General features: G+C 45.1%; 1 pseudogene across 2 annotated transcripts in view; it reads left to right on the top strand.

Moving 5' to 3' along the window:
* Positions 1–16,557, top strand: part of LOC309629624 (beta-1,3-galactosyltransferase 5 pseudogene) — a 54,276-nt pseudogene extending 37,719 nt beyond the window's left edge. The window contains exons 1-2 of one of the 2 annotated variants that reach the window (XR_014249472.1): positions 9,457–10,606; positions 11,237–16,557. The product of XR_014249472.1 is annotated as a beta-1,3-galactosyltransferase 5 pseudogene (transcript). Of the gene's footprint in view, positions 1–9,456 lie in introns of those variants that run through there. The other variant, XR_014249470.1, reaches the window with a different exon arrangement.
* The last annotated feature ends 4,034 nt before the right edge of the window (positions 16,558–20,591 follow it).

The raw sequence follows: 20,591 nt of genomic DNA, 5'->3' as shown, positions 1-20,591 counted from the left end.
ATTAAAAATCTTCCAACAAACAAAAGTCCAGGACCAAATGGCTTCACAGGTGAATTCTATCAAACATTTAGAGAAGAGCTAACACCTATCCTTCTCAAACTCTTCCAAAAAATTGCAGAGGAAGGAACACTCCCAAACTCATTCTATGAGGCCACCATCACCCTGATACCAAAACCAGACAAAGACACTACAAAAAAAGAAAATTACAGACCAATATCACTGATGAATATAGATGCAAAAATCCTCAACAAAATACTAGCAAACAGAATCCAACAACACATTAAAAGGATCATACACCATGATCAAGTGGGACTTATCCCAGGGATGCAAGGATTCTTCAATATACGCAAATCAATCAATGTGATACACCATATTAACAAATTGAAGAATAAAAACCATATGATCATCTCAGTAGATGCAGAAAAAGCTTTTGACAAAATTCAACACCCATTTATGATAAAAACTCTCCAGAAAGTGGGCATAGAGGGAACCTACCTCAACATAATAAAGGCCATATATGACAAACCCACAGCAAACATCATTCTCAATGGTGAAAAACTGAAAGCATTTCCTCTAAGATCAGGAACGAGACAAGGATGTCCACTCTCACCACTATTATTCAACATAGTTCTGGAAGTCCTAGCCACGGCAATCAGAGAAGAAAAAGAAATAAAAGGAATACAAATTGGAAAAGAAGAAGTAAAACTGTCACTGTTTGCAGATGACATGATACTATACATAGAGAATCCTAAAACTGCCACCAGAAAACTGCTAGAGCTAATTAATGAATATGGTAAAGTTGCAGGATACAAAATGAATGCACAGAAATCTCTTGCATTCCTATACACTAATGATGAAAAATCTGAAAGAGAAATTATGGAAACACTCCCATTTACCATTGCAACAAAAAGAATAAAATACCTAGGAATAAACCTACCTAGGGAGACAAAAGACCTGTATGCAGAAAACTATAAGACACTGATGAAAGAAATTAAAGATGATACCAACAGATGGAGAGATATACCATGTTCTTGGATTGGAAGAACCAACATTGTGAAAATGACTATACTACCCAAAGCAATCTACAGATTCAATGCAATCCCTATCAAATTACCAATGGCATTTTTTACAGAGCTAGAACAAATCATCTAAAATTTGTATGGAGACACAAAAGACCCCGAATCGCCAAAGCAGTCTTGAGGGAAAAAAACGGAGCTGGAGGAATCAGACTCCCTGACTTCAGGCTATACTACAAAGCTACAGTAATCAAGACAATATGGTACTGGCACAAAAACAGAAACATAGATCAATGGAACAAGATAGAAAGCCCAGAGATTAACCCACGCACCTATGGTCAACTAATCTATGACAAAGGAGGCAAAGATATACAATGGAGAAAAGACAGTCTCTTCAATAAGTGGTGCTGGGAAAACTGGACAGCTATATGTAAAAGAATGAAATTAGAATACTCCCTAACACCATACACAAAAATAAACTCAAAATGGATTAGAGACCTAAATATAAGACTGGACACTATAAAACTCTTAGAGAAAAACATAGGAAGAACACTCTTTGACATAAATCACAGCAAGATCTTTTTTGATCCACCTCCTAGAGTAATGGAAATAAAAACAAAAATAAACAAATGGGACCTAATGAAACTTCAAAGCTTTTGCACAGCAAAGGAAACCATAAACAAGACGAAAAGACAACCCTCAGAATGGGAGAAAATATTTGCAAACGAATCAACGGACAAAGGATTAATCTCCAAAATATATAAACAGCTCATTCAGCTCAATATTAAAGAAGCAAACGCTCCAATCCAAAAATGGGCAGAAGACCTAAATAGACATTTCTCCAAAGAAGACATACAGACGGCCACGAAGCACATGAAAAGATGCTCAACATCACTAATTATTAGAGAAATGCAAATCAAAACTACAATGAGGTATCACCTCACTCCTGTTAGAATGGGCATCATCAGAAAATCTACAAACAACAAATGCTGGAGAGGGTGTGGAGAAAAGGGAACCCTCTTGCACTGTTGGTGGGAATGTAAATTGATACAGCCACTATGGAGAACAATATGGAGGTTCCTTAAAAAACTAAAAATAGAATTACCATATGACCCAGCCATCCCACTGCTGGGCATATACCCAGAGAAAACTGTAATTCAAAAAGACACATGCACCCCAATGTTCATTGCAGCACTATTTACAATAGCCAGGTCATGGAAGCAACATAAATGCCCATCGCAGATGAATGGATAAAGAAGAGGTGGTACATATATACAATGGAATATTACTCAGCCATAAAAAGGAACAAAATTGAATTATTTGTTGAGAAGTGGATGGATCTAGAGACTGTCATAAAGAGTGAAGTAAGTCAGAAAGAGAAAAACAAATATCGTATATTAATGCATGTATGTGGAACCTAGAAAAATGGTACAGATGAGCAGGTTTGCAGGGCAGAAGTTGAGACACAGATGTAGAGAACGAACATATGGACACCAAGGGGGGAAAACTGCGGTGGGGTGGGGATGGTGGTGTGTTGAATTGGGCGATTGGGATTGACATGTATACACTGATGTGTATAAAATTGATGCCTAATAAGAACCTGCAGTATAAAAAAACAAACAAAACAACAAATACTAAACTTTCATTGGGTTATTTGTATGGAAATATGTTCATATAAATGTTTCAGACATTACATGAAATTTCTAAAAATCTTATATTTGTATTTGTATGGAAATATGTAGGGAAATATGTTAATATAAATGTTTCAGACATTACATGAAATTTCTGAAAATCTTATATTTGTATTTGTATGGAAATATGTATGGAAATATGTTAATATAAATGTTTCAGACATTACATGAAATTTTTAAAAATCTTATATGTTCTGGTATAATGTTATAAGTAATAATCCTAGTTATTACTTTAAAATGTATATCTCAGAAATAACTAATTTTCTTGTCAACTGCATTATTATGAACTTTCATCAAATCTTTAACTGTGGTCATTTTTAAGTCTTTTGTCATTTACAGACAGTTCTGGGTGTACTCTGATGCTTTTGCAAATATGTTCCTATAAAAGGGTTTCATCTTCAAGAAATTCATGGAAAAGACTCTGACAAGTACAGGTTTCTGGTAACTGACTGTACTGCTGAACTGAATGAATAAGCATTTTCAGAACTCGAATGAAAAACTGATGAACTCATAAAAGTGCTAACAAAAGATCAAGATGAAAAAAAAAATTAATTACATGGGACTGAGTGAACTGATGAGGATGAGTATAATTTTTGTGACTTTCTGTCTGAATTAAAAAAAAAAAAATCCCACAAGGACTCAGAGGCAAAGAATATACAAGTCAATTTTCACTGCAAAGTAAAGGAGCTGTTACAGTGGAGGATTACTGGACTGAATGTCAATATTATGACATAGTATGAGTGTGTTTCATGTTTGGTAATTGCAATCATTGTTGCTTTTGTTGTGGTCATCCATGTACAATGCTTGGTGTCAGTCTACTTATCTCTTGTAAAAATAAAATACAGTGTGTGTGTGTGAAAAAAAAAAAAAAAAAAAGAAGTGACAAGATCTGTTTATATAGGTTTCTCAGCCCTGGATTCCCCATCTCTGGAGATAAAGGTGTTCTTCTACCTCTAGATGCAGGGGGTGCATCTTTCACATGGGAGATTTATTTTTTTGATTTCAGGGAGACAGAAAGGAGGGTCAGAGTGACCCTCGTGCATTGGCTGTTTCTTAAGTAACTGTAATTCAAAATAATCCATATGCCATTGAGGCATATTTTGGAGTGACCTGCCCTGAGCCCCCAAAAAGTCATGACAGGAGTAATTATCACCAGGCAGGCATGATTCTCCCCAGTTGGAGACATAGACACAGGTGTGGAGTATTTAAATACCCTGTGTCAAATTACAAACTGTTGTGATCCAGCCAGAGGTGAACAAGATCTTTTGTTTCCAAATTCCCGGATCTTTCCATCCCAGCAGGCTGCCTGAAGTTAACAAAAGAGGACTTTTTTTTTTTTTTAATCTGCTCTGCAGCATCTTAAGCTGATTTAAAATGGAAAATGGAGTGGGTACTGATTTGGCAATTAATGAAATATTGAAGCATCATCATAGCAACCTCATACTTTGATTAAGGAGCCTGCCTTTCATATCTGGCCATCTGGTGTGTTAAAGCAGCCGTCAGTGCTTTAGAGTTTATAGAAAAAGCAAATCCCAGACTTTATTTCCTGGGGTTGTATTAATCTTATTTTTAATTTTCTGTATATTATGATGTTTTAACATTTAAAAAACACCTTTCTGGCTGGGGAGAAGAGCTGTCAGTTCTTAGAGATAAGAAAGTGCCCAGCCAGGAGCTTGTCTTTTTTTTTTAACATCTTTATTGGAGTATAATTGCTTTACAATGGTGTGTTAGTTTCTGCTTTATAACAAAGTGAATCAGTTATACATATACATATGTTCCCATATCTCTTCCCTCTTGCATCTCCCTCCCTCCCACCCTCCCTATCCCACCCCTCTAGGTGGTCACAAAGCACAGAGCTGATCTCCCTGTGCTATGCGGTTGCTTAGCAGGAGCTTGTCTTTAACATGTAAATGAACCCATCTGGAGCCCCACTTCCTCTCCATGGCCCTGGGGCCCCAGGAGAATATTCCTGTGCCTCAATCATCCCAGGGCTAGGCACCAGGCAACTAAGGGCACCCCAAGAGCCCAAGGCCCACCAAAATTATTCAAACTAGCCAATCCTAAAGCGTTCACCCTGTCGTGTCTCGAAGGGTCCTGGCCTTAGTCCCCATCATCTGTAGGGGTCTTCTGGCCATCACAGGGCAGGTCACCATCCTCATGGAAGACGAGGGACCCAAAAGTGTCACGTTTCAAAGGCAGGTCTGTCTGTGGTCGCTTACTCAGCTGCTGTCCCCATCCCGTCCTTAGAGACCTGTGGCTCGATGCTTAGTCAAAAATAACCAAGCAAGGAGCACTTGATCCCACTCCCCTAAAACCCCTGGGGAGGTTGCTTAGCTCAGCTGCGATCACAAATGTCCCACTCCACGTCCTCAGGCACTTCTAGATGTGGCTGCCTAGTGACCTGCTCAGTCTCTTCCTTAAACCAAATAATCGCAAAATCAGGATGCTGCCCACGGCTCTCCTGAGTGTAGACCACAGCCGCTCTGAGCTTGACTGGGACACCTGGGCAAGGGAGGCCCTGTGCACAGCAGAGGCCATCAAGGGCTTAGCAGGAAAACATCCAAAAGGATAAAAGCAAACAAACAATAGTTGGGGATGGACAGGACATACAAAAGGAAAAAAAAAGAAAAATTAAGCTGCTTAGAGATACCAGCCAACCAACCATTCTCAAAAATTTTGCTTAAGGAAAAAATAAAAGAGGAAAGGGTTGTCCCCAGGAGAGGTCCCTGCAGACACTGGGGTTTCCCTTCCTTCCTCTTATTGACCTGAGAGAGAAACTGATGATGTGACTTTGGGTGGCTAAAGCCTGAAGCAAAAAACAAACAACTCCCACCCCAATACAGCTTTAGGAGGCTACAAGACCAAGAGAAAAAAAAAAAGCGAAACTGAAGTATTTTTTCCTGAGCAAATGGCAGGTCTAACCAACATTACTAGAGCCCTAGATTACCTAATGATTTCAAAACACACTCCTAGATACAGAGGGAGAAACTGGAGAGGGAATTAAATAAATTATGGATACATAGAATATTTTAATATAAATATATAAATATATAACACGTGTAACTGCTAAATATTTTGATTAAAATATTTAATACTAATATTGATATAAACATTTTATTATTTATACTATTAAATTTTTAATTATTAATATAGTTCATGAAAATGATTATATATGATTATATAACTGAGACAAAGATTTCATATACATAGATACTAAATAATATATAATTATGTAACTAAAGTAAAACCAAGTTTCATAATTTGATCCAGTTAAAAACCCAAAATTTACATACTAAAAAAAAATTGTGACAAAAAATAAAAAAGGCACCTATCGGCTTTTGTGCTTGTACCACAGAGTTTCTCAAATTAACTTTAACATTTGCTAAAATGCACTAATTAACAAAACTTCATGGACTTAGTCAGTACTGGGCCTCAAGTTATAGTTATATCTGAGGATCCCACTGAACTGAAACATTGTACCCCCATAATCTTAAAAAAGTAACTAAATATCAAATGGAGGAGAAATGGGTATACTTTGTTGTCTTGCCTAAATTACCCGTCATCACAGGACCCATAGCTTTGAAATATTCCAAATTGGACATAGATGGTCTGACACAATAAATAATGAATTAAAATAAAAGGACTTTTTTTTGACACTTACAAATTGGCTTGGTAAAATGGAATCCCATTAATCCCATTAATTAATTAATGGAATCCCAGTTAAAATAGTTAATATGGCTCCGTGTACATTAATACAGGGCCGTATTAATTATATGAAATCTAATTAGTAAAGTGTGATTATCCCCACTGTTTCTCCATTTGACAGCTCAATTTTCCTTGTTCTGGAATCTGGAAAAAGTAAAGGGCGTGATGATGTGATGGGGTGTGTTCTTGAGGCTCTTACTCCTGATGTCTTCCTCACCTTTTACTCCTTTCCCTTATGCTTCCAGAAAAATCTCTTTGCCCCTTCCACCAAAAAAGCCGCCCTGGAAGCATCACTGACAGGCTGTTCACAAGATGCGGGGGTGGGGTGCACTCACCACATAACAGAACCAACAGGAGATGCTTGATATATTGAGGTTTATTTTAAGGAATTGGGTCACATGGTTATGGAGGCCGAGAAGCTCCAAGATCTGCAGTCTGCAAGCTGGACACCCAGGAGAGCCAAGAGTGTGGTTCTAGTCTAACAGCTCGAGACTCAGGAAGAACTGATGTTTAGCTTGAGTCTGAAAGCAGGAAAAACCATGAAGTCCCAGTCCAAGCAGTCAGGCAGGAGGAGTTCCCCTAACTTGGGGGAAGGTCAGCCTTTTTCCTCTATTCAGGCCTTCAACTGATTGGATGCAGCCCACCCACATTAGGGAGGGCAATCTGCTTTATTCAGCCTCCTTATTCAAATTTTCATCTCATCCAAAAAACACCCTCACAGACACACCCAGCATAGTGTTTGACCAAATGTCAAGGCACCTCATGGCCTAGGCAAGTTGACACACAGCCATTGCACTGCAAGAGCTCTGTTGTTCCCACTGCCTTGGATGCTGACACTCAGGTCTCCTCCAGTGGGCAGGGGCTGGACACCAGGTGGGAGCTGAGAGCTATGGCCCAGCGTCGGTCTGGGGCAGTTGTAGGGAACCTTATTCCAGACTGCTTTATCCAAATGGTGCCCACTGGTGTTTTCAAAGGAACCAGCCTAGAGTAGAATCACCTGGGACATGTTAAAATATAGATTCCTGGGCTCCAGACCTGCCTTATCTGAGTCTGTGTGGGATGGCACCTTTTTTTAAAATAATTTATTTTATTGAAATATAGTTGATTTACAATGTTGTGTTAATTTCTACTGTACAACAAAGTGATTCAGTTTACAGATATATATGTTCTTTTTCATATTCTTTTCTGTTATGGTTTATCACAGGATATTGAATCTAGTTCCTTGTGCTATACAGTAGGACCTTGTTGTTTATCCATTCTTTATATTATAACAGTTTGCATCTACTAATCCCAAACTCCCAATCCATCCTTCCTCTATACCCCCTTCCCTGTGGCAACCACAAGTCTGTTCTCTACGTCTGTGAGTCTGTTTCTGTTTTGTAGATAGGTTCATTTGTGTCGTATTTTAGAGTCCACATATAAGTGATATCATAGGGTATTTGCCTTTCTCTTTCTGACTTACATCACTTAGTATGATAATCTCTAGGTCCATCCATGTTGCTGCAAATGGCATTATTTCATTCTTTTGAAGGGATGGAACCTTTGAACTTGCATTTTTAACCAGCCTCCTGGGAGATTCTTCCACCTACTGAGTTTGAGAGCCTCTGGGTTTCTCAGGCTGCATGTCATCCATTCATTGTGCGTTCCCTGCGATGCCGTTCTGCTCTCCAGTGGCCCGTGGGTTGGCGGCAGTCTTCTCAGATGTGTAAGGATAGCTCTGGAGCAGGTGTCCTGAAGGTGGATCCCAGCCCTCTGAACTGCCCACCACCCTCTGTGAGTCCCTGGCTCTGGAATTCCCACCTCTGCTGCCACCTGTCACATCGCACCTGCCCTTCAAGAACAAGCTTGAATACCATGTCCTTCACCTGACCCATCCAATGGGCTGGGCACCTCACCAGTTATCTCTCCCTTGAGGCCACGGGCCTCTTGGTTGTGTGCTTTGGCCCCGGGCACTCTCTCTGGCCTCAGAGTGGACCATTGCTGTCCATGCCAGATCTTTCCCTTCAGATCCAGGAGGTCCTCCCCACCAACCCACTTGAACTTAACTTTCCAGACTGTCCCTTTGGCTTTCCAGCCCTTGGGGTGTGGACTTCCAACGCCTTTGTCTCCAGGTCCTGTAGCCTCTGGTCCTTCAATGGAAGGTTGGATTCCTGGTCCTGGTGACACATGCTCGATCAGAGATGCAGATGTAAATGGGAGTGTGAGGTATAACTTCCGGAGAGTGTGTTTCCTTTTTTTTTTTTTTTAAATAAATTTATTTATTTTATTTATTTATTTTTGGCTGCGTTAGGTCCTCGTTATTGCGTGCCGACTTTCTCTAGTTGTGGCAAGCGGGGGCTACTCTTTGTTGCGGTGGGCAGGCTTCTCATTGCGGTGGCTTCTCTTGTTGCGGAGCACGGGCTCTAGGTGCGTGGGCTTCAGTAGTTGTGGCACGCGTGCTCAGTAGTTGTGGCACACGGGCTTAGTTGCTCCACGGCATGTGGGATCTTCCCAGACCAGGGCTTGAACCCGTGTCCCCTGCATTGGCAGGCGGATTCTTAACCACTGCGCCACCAGGGAAGTCCCGAGAGTGTGTTTCTTGGTCACTGCACTGTAGGCAGGAAGTTTCTTTCAAGTGCATTTGAAGACGAACGGCCCCAGGGAGCGCTGGCCAGTCGGGCCGTGGAGCACGGTGCTTGCTCTGCCTTCTGAACGCCAGTGCTGTGAGTGAGCTGAGCGTCCCTTCCTGGGGACTGAGATTCAGGCGAAGGGTCCAGGAAAGGGCACAGGAGGTGGAATGAAAACCAAGGTTTGCTGTTGAGGCAACCACAGAGGAAGAGCAAACTTATCTGCGAAAGGAAGCAAAATCGAGAAATAGCAACTTTTCCCCTGCATTGGTTTTCATGTTTCTTCCTAGAGTATACTGCGGGAGAAAATGCAATTTCGTTTCCCTTACACCTTTCCCCGCCAAAATCGACAACACATCCTAGCCTTGCAAGTAAATAATCTCACAAAGAAAGGGTTGTAGACTTCTCAGTCTCCTGCAGGCTCAGCCACGTTCTCAAAGCCCTTTTTTTTTTTTGAAATTTATTTATTTATTTAATTTATTTGTTTATGGCTGTGTTGGGTCTTCGTTTCTGTGCGAGGGCTCTCTCCAGTTGCGGCAAGCGGGGGCCACTCTTCATCACGGTGCGCGGGCCTCTCACTATCGTGGCCTCTCTTGTTGCGGAGCACAGGCTCCAGACGCGCAGGCTCAGCAATTGTGGCTCACGGGCCTAGTTGCTCTGCGGCATGTGGGATCTTCCCAGACCAGGGCTTGAACCCGTGTCCCCTGCATTGGCAGGCGGATTCTCAACCACTGTGCCACCAGGGAAGCCCCTCAAAGCCCTTTTGCGTCCTGTGGTGATTTCTGTGAAGTCAGTGGGGGCTGCAGCTGGTCAGGAGCTCCATGGGGGACCCAGAAGAACAGCAACTGGACTGAGTTGGCCTCCAGAGAGTGGGCTAGTTCTGGAAAGCTCCATCATTGTTCCATTTCTTTTATGAAGAATGTACTTGGGACAGATTTTTACTTACTGAAATTTCGAGGTCCTCTTTTGCTATCAAAATAACCAACCCTTTCTACATTTCACTCGGTGGGTTTCTTTTTTTGCTAACTCCTATGTCCTCTTATCCAGCATAACATTCTGAAAACATGGACACTGAGTTGAGAATTGATGGGTTGGTTTCCTCCCTGTGTTAGGTTCTTTAAGCATCAGCCATGGGCTCTGTTACGTGACTGTCACTGACTTACATGTCCGTTGTGTCTCCTTAAAAATTTCCTAACCCATTAGGCTAAAAAGATTCTCGGATATTTGCTTGCTGTTATTATTGTCAACAGGGGAACCATGTGTTGGGATTTGTCTTGACTGAACCCATTTTACAGATGAGAAAAGTGAGGCTGGGGATTAATGTCTTGCAGGTGGGTGGTGCATTGGCACTACAGCAAATGCTTCAGTACAGCAAAAGGTGAAGAGCTGCTGGTGAGTCATGAGTGATTTTAATGACACTATGCTTTTTGGTTTGTCCTTATAGGGTGTCCCGAGGAAGAGAGTCATTTTTTTGGCAAACAAACCAAGCCCAGAACCTGATCGTGCTGAACGTCATATGCTGACAGCTCTTGGAATCTACCCTTTGGCTTAGCTTTCAACCCAGAGGTTCATCTTCCCCAGGAAAAGAGTGAGTTATTTGCTTTCTTAATGTTATAACACTGACATGGATGATCCTGAATTTGTGGAGAATAAAAGAGAGGTGAGCAAAAGATAAAAGAATCAGGAGATTTAAACAGTAACCTAAAAACAGAACAAAACAAAACAAAAAATGGCCACTGCTAGCAGAGACAGAATTCCAAGGTAGTTGTGCACATCTGAAGACTGGTTTTGCTTCTTTCTGGGAGTGACGAAGTGGTGCTTAAATCAATCAGAGAAGAATGCCAATGGCCTGTACATTTAGGTCTAGCCTTGCAGGTTCTCTAGCTGGATGTTGTTATGGAGTCAGAGAAGGGCAGAACCGGAAGGACAGACCTAGTGAACCATGTGTTTCCATATCCTTCTGGGTAAGGAATGTGAGGCTCCCATCGGTGAAGAGCTGGCTGATCCTGATCTTCCACTAGGGGGTGCGAGACGCTGGCAGCCGTCTCTGCCTCTGTGTAGAACCCTGGCGCTCCACTTCTGTCTGCAACAAGATTCCAGAGTTTCTAAAACCTGAGCCATGAAACATGGGTCTTGTCCCCCATCTCAGCCTCCCAGGGTGAAGCTAAACAGGCACTCCTGCTTTTGAGGTCTAACCATTTGATTTTGTTCCTTTCAGATGGCTTATGTGAAGATGAGATGGATATATATATCCCTGGTGGTCCTGGGAGCCCTTTGTCTGTATTTTAGCCTGGACGGTCTGAGTCCTTTTAAAGGCAAGCCATTGGTTTTCGAGAACGAAGGTGGGAACTTCCTTCAGCTCCCAGATATAGACTGCAGGCAGGATGCCCCCTTCCTTGTCCTGCTGGTGACTTCATCCCACGAACAGATGTTTGCCCGCTCGGTCATCCGGAACACGTGGGGGAGAGAAAAGATCGTGGGGGGAAAACGAATAAAAACATTCTTCCTCCTGGGAACCACCCCCAGTAAGGACATGTCGAGAGCAGTGGCCCAGGAGAGCCAGCAATATCGTGATATTATCCAGAAGGACTTCATGGATGTTTATTTCAATCTGACTCTGAAGACCATGATGGGTATGGAGTGGATCTACCGCTTTTGTCCGCAGGCATCTTTCGTGATGAAAACGGACTCTGACGTGTTTGTCAACATCTACTATCTGACTGAACTGCTCCTGAAGAAAAATAGAACAACTCGGTTTTTCACCGGCTTCTTAAAACTAAACGAATACCCAATCAGGAATAGGTACATTAAGTGGTTTGTTAGTGAATTAGAATATCCGTGGGACAAGTACCCGCCCTTTTGCTCCGGCGTTGGCTATGTTTTCTCCAGCGATGTGGCGGGCCAGGTGTACAACGTTGCTGAAAGTGTCCCGTTCATTAAACTGGAAGATGTCTTTGTGGGGCTCTGCCTGGAAAAACTGCAAATCAAACTGGAGGAGCTTCACTCCAAGCAGACTTTCTTCCCCGGTGGGTTACCCTTCACCATATGCCGTTACAAGAAGATCGTGGCCTGCCATTATATCAAGCCTCACAATATGCTGTTGTATTGGCATGCTCTGGAAAGTTCCCTGGACGAAGAGTGTCCAGATATCTGAAGGGAGCCCAGCGGAACATCTGGACACACAGCAGACAGCCCACGGTGATGGTTTTTGAAAGATCTTGGATGGCACGGCTGAGACTCCTGGGGTAGGGAGGGAGTAAGGAAGGAAGAGGCAGAAGAGTGAGGGTGATATCCTGAAGGCTTCCCAATCTAAACCTGAATGCCACCACTGATGAATCCCCATTTGGTGCCCCAAGCCATAACAAATACTCTCTCTCGAGTACCTACCCTGTTGCACTAAGTGACGTACGCCTGCATTTTCTCACGTCGGGTCAGCATCCATATGGAGGGGTGGATGTTAGCACCCCATCTCACACACAAGGAAACAGCAGCTTAGAGAAGCACGCGGGCCTGTCCCAAGGATTACAGCCAGCAGACGCTGCAGCAGGGATGAGAGCCCACCTCTCAGCCCACCGCCTCAGTCCACCCCTGCGTGCTGCCTCTTGGGAGAGGACGGTAGTGAGGGAGGCTCAGAGGGAAGCCTTGCTGCTGGCATCTGTCAGTCCCTTGCTAGAGTCCCCTCCTCCTCAGATCCCATTCCTGTGCTTTTTAGTGCAGAGACTGGGGTGCACCAATGCGCCCCCAGCTCCCTTTGTTCACTGCAGTGGGTCTGGCTGGCCTGAGACCGTGTTAGCAGCTTGGCCCTCAACTCACTGCAAAGCACGTGCCAGAAGACACCTCCACAGCGGCTGCAGCTCAGCCCCCAGGAAACACCCAGCTCGAGACAGCAATCAGCCTTTAAAGATTTGGCTCAGAAATCTCTGTGAAGCTCGGCCCATGGTACAGACTCGTTGGCCACTCTGCTGAGCGTGGGACCCCGAGAGCATGGCATTTCCCCCCAGCCATCTGCGGCAACCCCGCCTGTTGGCTCCACATGCCCTTGGTCTGCACGTCAGGTCTCCAAGTGCAAACTGGAAGGCAGTTGGATGCAAGGCTTCGTCTGTGAAGGATGCTGGGAGCTTTTCTGGGAATTTGGGTGGATTTAACTCAAGACACTCTTAAGAACCCCCTGGGACACTGAGCACTGAACTGAGTCCTGGTCAAGGGAGCGTCTTCCTGGGTCCGTTTCCTAAATCTGATCCCAGCTCAGCTTCTGTGAACTTCTCAGATGGCCAAGGAACAGCTGAGTTTTGTGGTGTGGAGTTAAACCTTCAATATTCTTCTGATGGTTTGGAAGAACCCTGTTCTGCAGGGTTGGGTGGCAATGAAGCACTTTTTTTTTTTGCCAGGGTCTTTGCCCGTTCAGTCACTGTCACATGACACGCAGAGCCATCTTGCTCCCGGTCATTGAGATGAACGGTTCTTACTTTCTACTTTACGGAACTGGATGTTAGCAGCCTGCAAAGCCAAGACCTCACGTGGCTGTGAAACTTATAAAAGTTGGGCGAACCTCTTACCTGAACTCAGAAAGAGATGTTCGCTGCAAAGTGGTCATGGCCGTGTTAAATGGCAAAATGGCATCTTATTTTGCACAGTGTTTCTCGCATCTGGATTGAGCTGCTTCTTGGCAGATGTGTTTTCTTATCCTGGCTGCTCTGAACGTGCTGGGTCATGTTCAGAAAAGCCACCTTCTCAGGTGGGAAATCAGGGACTGAACTTGTGTTTTGAAGCCTGGATTTTGCCAGGGTGGATCCCTCGGTCCCATAGGATGGGCTGTCTCTCAACTGTGATCTTTGAGGGTGAAGCAGTTTGTCTGGCAGTCCAGCCCTTGTCTGGTGTGCATGTTCATGTGGCCACCAAGCTGGGTGGGTGAGTGTGGCTGACTCAGGATCTGGTCTTCTCAGCATCCACCCAAAGCCCTCGGCCGTAGGGGTCCATGAGCACAGGCTCAGCTCCACCGAGAGCCTGTCTGCGTTCTTAAAGGGCTTTCTGCAAAACACATTCGGCCCCCTGCACCCCCCGCCGACTCTATTTCTTTATGTAATGAAGACCTTTTCTTCTCGAGGGAAAAAAATGTTTCGTGACTGTAGACCTCGAAGGGACCATCGAGCTCATTTGGTCCTGCCTTTACGTAGGATGAAAATAAAGCTCGAAGAGACCCGGAGGCTTGCCCAAGACTTTGCCCGAGACTTCACAGCTTGTTTGTTGTGGAATGCAGGTTCCAGCCAGAGCTGTATTCTGTGATGCCGTCTTGCCTGGGTGAGAGTGAGAAACCGTGAAAGTGTGAATTAGGAGGCAAAGCGATGCTTTTCCAATAACACCCAAAGTGAGTTTCAAAGTGGGATTGGAGAGGAGCCAGGCTGGTGATGCAGTGGCTTCACTCACGGGCATCCAGGGACGAATGATGCTGATGGCAAAGGTTATTTGCTGGGCACTGAGATAAGGGCTTTAAAAATATTACCTCCTTAAATGCGCACAACCACTCCAGTGGGGAGGTGACCACCCGTTTCCTTGCTTTACAGATGAGGAAACCGAGGCAGAGAGAGAGCACGAACAGCTAGCTCAAGCTTATATAGCTGAAAAGCAGCAAAAATAGAATGTGAACCCCAGCTCTTGGGGGCACTGTGTGTGCTGGTTACACGCAGCGCTGCGGCCCCTAGGCGGTCAGCGGGCCCCAGGGATGCAGTCAGTGTCCAGAGGGATGCAGGTGCCCGCTGCCTTGGCTGCTCAGGTTGCACATCTGGCCCTTCACCAGTCTCTCCGCATCACGCACACCCACCCTCCAGGATCTGAACCCCGAATCCTCCCCTCTGCTGGGCTCCCGCAGAGCCAGCCTCTCCACTTTGGGGCTTGATTCCCAGCTCTCCTTACCTCTTCAAGAGCAAGACCCCTGCCCAGGCCTCACTCCCACTCTCACCGTCCATCTTCCCTCTGCTGGCTCAGCCCACACGTGGCCAGATGTGCTGTCATTCCCCATCTTCCAAACCATCATAAAACCCTTTCCCTTCACTGCCCCACTTCTCCCTTTGCTGTTCAGCCCCACAAGAGCGTTTTCCATATTTGTCTCCTTTTCTGTCTGAAATCCCCTCTGAAATCAGAGTCTGGTGCCTGACTCCACCAGATGGTTCTCACCAACGTCATTGATGACCCGAGATGCGGGGTCCAAGGTCTGGTCTCTGCCCTCATCGTGCTGCCCGCACGGCTGGTCTCGCCCGCTTCCAGGACACTGGATGCTTTGGGTTCTCCTCCTCACCGGTCCCTTCTTTGCTTGTTCTATCTCCTCGCTCTGCCTTGGCCTCCTTTCTTCGCTGGTTGTACTCTGGTGGTCTCATCCAGCCCCACGGTTTAAAATATCCTCTCTCATGTTGAGGATGCCCGTTTATCTCCAGCCTGGAATTCTCTCTCACTTTTCAATCTCATATGTCCCACTGCCTGCTTAACACCCCATAGTGAGCAAATCCGAAACTGAAGTTGGGATGAACCCCTCCCTCCACTCCTAATCCACACCACCTGCAGCCTTCACTACCTCAGGTAATGGCCCTTCCATCCTTTGGTGGCTCAAGTCAAACACTTCGGAGCCATCTGTGACTCCTCTCTCTCTCAGCCGGTATGTCAGGAGAGAGACCATCATTTTATATCCAGAAGCCAATCACTGCCCCTCACTGTGCTGCTGCCACCCTATCCAAGCCCCCATCACCTCGCACCTGCGCTCTGGCAATAGCTTCTACCTCGTCTCTCCACCTCTGTCACTGCGTCCCCTTGGTCTGTTTCCTAGGCGGCATCCAGACTACTCCTTTGAAAATATGGACCAGAGCATCTTACGTCTCTGCTCCAAACCCTCCAGTGACGTCCCATGTCTGAGAAAAGCCGCATCTTTAATATCGTTGTCTGCCTCTGTTATTCTCTAACCTCATCCCTTCCTACCCTCCCCGCACTCACTCTGGCCTCCCTGAAAGGAGGTACTATTCCTGCAGCACAGGCCTCCTTGCTCTTCCTGGAGCATCCGGCCACCCTCCACCTTCCTCAGGGCCTTTGCAAGGGCTGTTCCCTCTGCCAGGCTCGCCCTTTCCTTAGACAGTCTCGTGGCCCATTCCTTTGCTTCCTTCACGTCTTTGGTCATGTACCCCCTTCTTAATGAGCCTCATCCTGATTACTTTCTTTGGAATTGCAACTCAACCCACCCCCGTCCCCTTGCCTTGTTATATTGTTTCCATTGCACTTATCAATTTCTAACAGAGTATACAATATCTATTTATTATCATGTGTCTATTTTGTTTATTATTTATAGTTCACCCCACTTGAGCAAAAGCTTTGTGCAAGAATGGGTCTTTGTTTTCTCCACTGATGTACCTCAAATTCTTAGCACAGTTCCTGGTACATAGTAGATGCTCAAGAAATATTTGTCGATTGGACGTGAGATGACCTTTGTGGAAGGTGGTTTTAGAGGGGAAGTGATGAACCTCGACTAAAATGTGAAGGATTTCTAACATGTAGCCAACACTATGGGTCCAACGTATGGTTCCAGTATCAATCGGTAAATGGGATGCTGAAATCCTGTTTTTACTGAAAACTGGGACCTGAAAACCTAGAAATGCTATATGGCAGTGCTTCTTGACCTCACATCCCCCTTTTTCGAGAATGGAAAACCTCCCACGTTGAGAAGTAGACAGAATCCTATAATGTACTCCGTGCGCCTGTCCCCGAGTCCTCCCCACCCCTGGCTCCTGCCATGGCCAATCTTATCTCATCTACAACCTCCTTCTGTTTTCATGATTATAAAATTTTGGATCTTTTCCTCAACCGTATGCAACTTTTAGTCTCAGGAGAAGGACAACAGTAAACCAAATTGTTATGAAATAGACCTCATTTCTAAAGATGATGACACCTGCAATAAAAGGTAAAGAGGTAGTTTCAGGTGAAGGTAGAATTGCTGTGCTTCCGAACTTCAAGAGGTTTTAGAGCTCTGGTCCCATCCCTTTAGTTTATGTGTGAAAACCAAGATTTGCAGAATTTGAGCTTCAGGTCAGCACTCAGAGGGTTGCTGACCCTCAGCCTGATGCTACACCCATGGTGCTGTACTGCCTCTTTCTTTCTTATGAACCTAATTCCTATTTGTCTTAAAACACACCACGGTAGCCACATAGGGTTACAAAAAGGGAGGGAGGAAAAATCCAAACACACAAAACCTGTCAGACCTCCTTTCCTTGAGCTCCCAAGTAGCATCTGCTCCTGGACACCCCTCCCAGGTGCATCTAAAAGGCACATCGAAACCACATATTCACCCATCCGACCCCTAGCCCTGTCTTCCCCCAGCGTTTCGGGTTGCAGGAAATGTCACTGTCCATCTGCCTATTCAGTTCTTCGACTTTCCTGTGCCTCGCTGCGGCCCTGCCATGCCTGATGGTTGCCGATTCCCGTGGATTTGGCCTCTTCTCTCCACATCCATCGTTGCAGCCTCAGTCCAGGGCACCATCTTGTATCAGCTGGTCTCAGGCAACATGTTTTTTACTGGTCTCAGATCTGATCATGTTGCCTTCCAACCTCTCCTCCGCTTTACACCCAGAATAATTTTAAAAAAAGAATTATTGAAGTATAGTTGATTTACAGTGTTGTGTTAGTTTCAGGTGTACAGCAAAGTGATTCACTTATACATACATGTGTATAAATCTATTCCTTTTCAGATTCTTTTCCATTATAGGTTATTATAAGATATTGAAGATAGTTCCCAGTGCTATACAGTAGGTCCTTGCTGTTCAACTATTTTATTTATAATGGTGTATATCTGCTAATCCCAAACTCCTAATTTATCCCTCCTCGCCCACCTTTCCCCTTTGGCAACCATAAGTTTATCTTCTATATCTGTGAGTCTATTTCTGTTTTATAAATAAGTTCATTTGTATCATTTTTTTAAGATTCCACATATAAGCGATATCATAGGCTATTTGTTTTTTTCTGTCTGACTTACTTCACTTAGTATAATAATCTCTAGGTCCATCCATGTTGCTGCAAAGAGAGTAATTTTTTTTAGAAAAGTGGATCTGATTAGGAAACTCAGAGACCCAGGGAAGCTGAGTGATTGCCCTGGGGGAATTCTGTCCTCCTGTCCACACGAGCCATGAGCTGCTTCAGAAGTCAGACTGGCAATGCCAGCTACTGCTGCACAACCAGCACTGCTCCAGTGATCCCCACGTGCTGGCACGAAGCGCTAAAATGTACTTTTAAAACAAACTGAATTAATTTTCATGTGAGTTTTTTGATCCTCTTGAAAGTGGTTACTCTGGGGTTGGGCTGCCTGGGTTTGAATTTTACTTCCCTCCCTCGCTCCATAAGCAAGTTACTTATCTTTACCTCATTTATTTTCATCTGAAAAATGGGACAATAGTAGTTCCCACCTCACAGGGTTATTGTGTTAGTTGAGACATTGCGTGTAAACTGCTCAGTAACCTGGGTGCTTCTGATGACGGTCAGTGTTTGGGCTGTGAATTTGGGTGCATTTTATAGTGATCCGTGGGCAAATCAAGAGATCTTCAGGGTGAGTCTTTAAGACTTTGTTTCAGCTCTTGTTCCTTTCTCTCCTTTTAATCTTCCCTGGCACTCTTGAAGAAGTTCTTATACCCATTGCGTTCCTCAACATCGCAGAGCACAGTGTTTCTAGACTCAGTTAATTCAGAAGGTATGACAACCTGAACAGGTAAAAAACAGACGGAGCCGGAGGTGCCTGAGAGATTATATGCAGTTTAAAAAACAGCCTTCTTTTTCCAGATGAGAAAACCGGGACTCAGGAAAATGGAGTGACTTTGCTAAGTCCTTCAATTAGCGGCATCTCCAGGATCAGAAACCAGCATCAGAAAACTCATGTCAGCCATTCATTCTTCTATTTATTCACCCCTTGGGAAAATATGCTCAGTGCTTTTTACAAGACGTCAGGAATGAGAGTCAGGCTCAGGTTCACGGCCAGCCATCTGTTCTGCAAACAGAGCCTTAGCTGGGTAAACACACAGTGTCAAGAAGATGAAGGGGGTGTCTGTTCGCTGGACAACTGAAAGAAGAAGCGTTTGTTCAGTGCCTTCTCTGTTGACAGACATCATAAACCTTTTCCATACCTGCTGTGTCCTCGATTCCTCACAGTAGCTATTCTTATTATAAACAACCCACTGGTTTTGGGCTGAGGTTCAGAGTGACTTACTGACCTGCCAGGGAGGCTCAGATGTGGCAGAGACCACCCCCCCTTAGCCTTCAGTGCCTCCCCCTTCACCAGGGCATGGTTGGTGAGCCCTCCCACGGTGCTTAAGGACCGGCAAAGCCTCCTGAGTCTCCTGGGAAGCTCAGGACTGGCCCCGCCCAACCGCGCAAGGAGTCTGCCGTCTTGTCTTTGTTCCACGTGCCACCACTTCTTCTCCAAGTGTTGACAGCACCTCTGCTCCTTCCCTGTCCTATGTGACCTTCTGGGACTTGGCCCTTTGTCATCTATGGTGTCCCAGGAATCTCCTGTTTAGCTGGGTCCTCCAACCTGTCCTGTCCTGGCCAGCCCCATCTTGAGTTCACTCAAGTCTGCGTCTGACGGCTTGAACAAGTGTCTGGCTTCAGAACAGGAACCCCTCCAGGCCAGTCCAGCCCACTTTTCACCTCTCTTTACCCGAAGCCCTTGCAAAACAAGCCGTCCCTCCAAAGAGTGTGGGTTCAACACTGCAGGCATTGGCTTCTATCAGCGTGCGTGCATGTGTGCGGGCGTGTGTGCGTGCGTGTGTGTGCAAAGGTGTGATCTGAGGCTCTAAATAGAGGCTCCGTGCTCAGTGGCAGCCGGTTTTTGTACGTTATCTGCCCTCCCCAAGTCTGTGAAGGGCGATAAGGAGAGCGAGGTGATGTTTGCCCACGTGGGATGTGAAGAGCAGGTGTCCCCAGTGTTCTCAGCCCTGGACGTGACAGTGTGGAGTCTGAGAGGTGTCCCTTGTCACCTGTTACACAGCAAGTATGTGCCACGTGCCGCGCTTGGTGTGGTGGAAACCCGGGCTGCAGGAATGGTCTGCAGTCGCCTTGGTCAGAGATTTTCCTGAGCTCCACCTTTCAGGCAGGATACTTAGAAAAAGTGAAAGAAAGTGAAAGAGATCAAACAGCCTCTTGAATTGGGATGTACTTCTTAGAAGCAAGGGCTGCGCCCACACTACTATTTAGAGTGGTCTGCTGCACTGAGCCCTGATACACCAGCTAAAGGGAAAAGGCCAGGTCTGGGTGCTTCTCCTGGGCTCTCCAGGCTGAGCGTCTACGGCTCTACAGGAGATTAAATAATTGACAAGCCTGCTTTTACACAACACCTGCTGTGCCTCCTCATTTTAAAAATAGACGGGATGTTTACCTTTTCTCCACGCCTCCCGTTTGGAAGTATTTGTTTTCTCATTTTTTTAAGAATTCATTTTTGGCATTTGTCATATCAGGACTGACATTTTAGCAATTTCCCAAGTGATTGTCAAATTCTCCCAGGCTTCTCTTCCCTCTGTCCAGGCCGCTGCCTGGTGGGGAGGAGATACTTAATAAAC

Source organism: Balaenoptera borealis (genome assembly GCF_965194805.1).
Source record: "Balaenoptera borealis genome assembly, chromosome: 5".
In the NCBI taxonomy this organism is placed as follows: domain Eukaryota; kingdom Metazoa; phylum Chordata; class Mammalia; order Artiodactyla; family Balaenopteridae; genus Balaenoptera; species Balaenoptera borealis.
Note: the sequence above shows the minus strand (reverse complement) of the source record. Positions and strands in the feature narration are given on the sequence as shown.